Source organism: Helianthus annuus, chromosome 12 (genome assembly GCF_002127325.2).
Source record: "Helianthus annuus cultivar XRQ/B chromosome 12, HanXRQr2.0-SUNRISE, whole genome shotgun sequence".
NCBI lineage: Eukaryota > Viridiplantae > Streptophyta > Magnoliopsida > Asterales > Asteraceae > Helianthus > Helianthus annuus.
Window position 1 is genome coordinate 161,286,980 of NC_035444.2, and position 4,553 is coordinate 161,291,532.

A 4,553-nucleotide genomic window follows, 5' to 3' on the forward strand; every position below is an offset into this window, starting at 1 on the left:
TACATTGGGGCGAAATCAAGAACCCTATATATAGGGTCACTTGGGCGAAATCACAGAACAGTTGTACGATTTCCATACCGAAATGTTGCCGGTGTGAAGACTGCATGTAATTGAGTTCTAGTCAATACAATCAGCAGTTATAGTGAAGAACCAGCTGTTTCTAGCTTTGTTTCTTGTTATTCCGCACCTGAAACAGAGTAGAACACCTCTGAACGACTCATTCGGGTCAGATCGCGATCCTACAAGTGGTATCAGAGCTCAGGAGGAGGAGTTCTGCAGAGATTAGCTGGATTTCATCATCATTTCTTACTTCTACACCTTCTTTCATCATTTCAGAAAGTTTTACCGGTCAAAATATGCTCAAATTTTCACAGACTGTGCGTAATTGGACATAGACAAATCCCTGAAAGTTTGAGATCTAAATTCGGACTAAAATTGGACCCGAGTTAATTTCGCTTATATGAACACCTGGTAATTTCGCTTATAGTACACTTCAGATTTCGCTCCAGAGACATCATTCTTGGGATTTCGCTCCAAAGACCACTTTGATTTCGCTCTTGTGTTACATTTCTTGGGATTTCGCTTCAAAGGTCATTCTAATTTCGCTCCAGTGTCACATAATTTGAGATTTCGCTCCAAGCTACCCATCATCAGATTTCGCTTCAGAGTACAATCTGATTTCGCTTTTGTGGTTATTTGAGATTTCGCTCATAACTGCAATTTGTTAAGTTCGCTCATAAGTCACTGTTTTTGAAAAACATGATAAGTCATTATGGATACTGAATTCTACAATGCGTTTGCAACTCCGTCTAGTCCGTCCGTCATTGCTCAAGTTATGAATTTGGAAAATGAGACGGGAACCACCCAAAAGCCCCCGAAACTAATGAGTATTGAAGAATACTACGGGTGGAAAGACAGATTCGAGAACTGGGTTCAGGCAAACCATCTTAGGTCATGGGAATGTATCTTGAAGAAATACGTGTTGCCTCGAACAGATTTGCAAGTTCTCAAAGAGACTATCAGAGTTCACAGATCAAGAACGGGTTATGTACAAAGCTGAGAAAATGATGATCAGTCTGCTTCAGCAAGCAATCAAAGAAGACATATTCATATTGCTTCAGCACGACAAAACTGCAAAATCAATCTGGGATGCACTTAAAGTCAAGTTTGAGGGTAGTGAAAATATGATAAAGAGCAAAAAGGCACTGCTCAAGAAAGAGTTTGATCTGTTTAGCAGTTTACCGGGAGAGGATATGAAGAAGCTGATTGAGAGATACTGCCACTTAGTGCGATCAATGTCGATGTTAATTATTACAAAAGATCGTGAAGAGTGGGTAGACAAGTTAGCCGATGTGTTACCACAAAAAGAGTGGGGAACGTATTTGATGATTCTGAAGAATACAGGTGTTTATGATGGACTAACAATTTCTCAGCTTATTGAAAAGATCGAGAGTTAGGATCTGGAACAGCAGAAGATCGCAAGAATGAACAGTCCGAGCGGTCAACAGGACGTAAAGATGTACTACAAAGGTAGTGTTCCGGTTCCAGAAGCTGAGAGAAGTCCGAAAATCCAGACTGCATTTAGTGCTGGGGATTCATCAGAAAAAGCTGATCAGGGTTTTAACAAAAGCAGTAGTGGATTCTCATCATTTCCTAGTGTCAATCCGAAAGAGTCAAATACAAGTTTTCATTCCCAAAGCACAAAGACTGGAAATGGTTATGTGATTCAGTGCAACATCACTCTAAATCTTCCAGAAAGTCAAAGTTTTTCGGAAGAAACCGCTAAAGATCACATGGCTTTACTTGGATCTGTGTTACTCTCGTATGAAGGTCTTGTTGCTGGTCGGATCGGGAATCCTATGCTCACAAAGGAGGATTACGATCAGATAGACGCCAAAGAGATGGAATTAATGGATATCAAATGGTGTCTTGCTAGTGTTCTTAGGCGTGCTGAAAAGTTCAAAATGATTACCGGGAGAAATGACTTTCTCGATGCACATGTTTCTACTTTAGGTTTTGATAAATCTAAAGTTACTTGTTTTCGATGCAGGGAGAAGGGCCATTTCAAACGGGAATGCAAGAACAGGGAAGCTAGTGGAGCTCAGAATCCGTTTGGAAAAGACGATTACTACCGGAAAGCCATTTATCAGCAGGTCGGTCAATCACAAGATTCACAGACGGCTCATGGTAGGAAGATTGAGGATTCAAAAAGAGCGTGTTTGGTGGATTTCAATTGGAACAACTACATATCACCTGATAGCAAAGCATGTTTAGTCGATCAAGATGATGAAAGACTACCTGAAGGCTTCAGCTGGGATATGTTTGTTGATGAAAAAGGAGAATTCAAAGCTTTCTTCGCTAAGATTGTCAGAGAACCAGACATGTTTGCCACGTGGATGAAATCGATTGGTGAGACTGTAAAGAGTGTGGAGGAAGAGTCTGTTGTTCCTGAAGAAAGTTCAGAAAGTGCTGACGAAAGATCGCAGAGTTCAGATGAGAGTGTACAAAACGATGTTAGCTCAGAAAAGGAAGTTGTCTTTGATCAAACACCATCTGATTCTGGTTTATCAGATACTAGTTCTAAAAAATCTGCACAGTTTGATCAGTCACCTCCAGATGAAAGCAGTGATGATGAGGAAGAAAAACATATCAATGTTGCTAAAACTCATCTTTCTCCTGAAAGTCTTCATTTTTATTTTGCAGATCGCTTGGAGAAACTGAAGGAGAAACGGGCTGCTAAAGAACAACAACAAAAGAAATCTGAAGATGTTGTTCAGAATGAGAAAGTTAAAAGTGTTGCTGAGGAGATTGCTGAAGAAGAAAAGGTGAAAGAAGAAGAAAAAGTGATTGAAGTGGTAAAGACAATCGAAGTTGAAAAGATTGTTGAAGTCATCAAGCCTTGCACGAAGTGTTTGGAAGCATGCAAGGAATGTGCAGTAAAAGACGATATAATTGCTGAGTATGAAAAGAAGAAGGAGCAGTGGTTGTTCAATCTAAACTATGTAAAAGAATCCCATGATGTCTTGAACAAAACAGTAACTGGTCTTCAAAAGACAAATTCAGAAAGAGAACAAGCTCTAACGATGATGAATGCAGTCATGATGGCAAAGCAAAATGCTATAAACTTTTACATCGAAGAGAGTGCTAAGTGGAAGCAAGAGTTGGAGACAGAGAAGATTGAGAATGAGAGAATTAGACGTTTATTGCAAAGTTATTCTAGTTCTGATTATCTCATTGATCGTATTTACCCAACTGTTGCAGGTATGGAAGCTTTTCAAGATGAGAAGCCAAAGAAGAAAGATAGTGGTAAGAAACCGACTGTTAGCTATAACAAGTGTCCGCCTCCAATTTGGGAAGGGTATTCTCCTAGAAAACCAAACGAGGAGCAACTTGAAAAAGCAGTCAATATAAAGCTAAAAACCGATACAACTGATGAATTACCGGAAAACATTGACCTCACGTTTACCTCGTCTGACACTGATCATGAGTCTGAGTTAATAAAAAAGGTGGTCGATCAGGTGTTGGATACTGATGAGGAGTCCGAGTCAAAGTCTGAGTCTGGAGGGTCAAATTCATCAGTCAACAGTCAAAAGTCGTCGGTTAAACAGTCTTATAGTAAAGAATTTTTGTTATCAAAAGCAAATTTGGATGATGAAACATTTGAAGTCGCTTACACTTCAAATGATTCTGACAAATTATACTCTGACAAAGAGTTTCCAATAAGAAGTGTTCGTTTTGACATGATCAAAAAGGTTTTCAAAATGACAGAAATTAATATTTCTGAAATAAAAGATTTAAATCTTACTGAAAAACCTAAAAAATACACTTCAAGAGTTCAACAACGTTTAAACAAGAAAAAGGGTTACAATTCTGGTTCTGGTTTTCAAAAGAAACCAAACCAAAATCGTAGCTACAAAAAGAAAGGCCTTGGTTTTATTCCACCAGAAAATCATAAAAATATGAAAAATTCTAAAACAAAAACAGAATTTGTGTCAGGTGGAAGTGCAGAAGAGGAACAGAAGAAACCGTTTTGGAGACAATCAAATCAGGAGTTTCTTGCTGAGAAGAGAAGGAATGGAACTGAAGTTTTTCATCCAAAGTAAACTCGAACCTGTTACAAATGCAATGAAGCTGGTCACATTGCATGGAACTGTCCGAAAAATGCCAAAACAAAACAGGGAGTTTTTAAGAAATTGAAAGAAAAAGTTGTTGATGTTGAACCACCAATCGAGAAATTTAAATTTTTTGAAAACTCAACTTATGAGATTGGTGAGTGTTCTAAATAGAATTTTTACAAAAAGAAAGAGAAAGACAACCAAGTGTGGGTTGCTAAAAAGGTTGATGAGAAAGTCGGCGATGAATCTGGTTCCACAAAGCCAGAAGAGCCATAGGTTGAGGTGAAAATTTCAATGAATGATGATGAGTTTCCATCATTGAAATTTGAAGAGGTTAAACAAAAGGTTGGAAAGGTTGAAATCTCGAATCAGTTTTACACAGAGAAAACTAAGTTTGATGTCGAGAAAACATTCAATGGGAATGTTAAGAAAATTTTT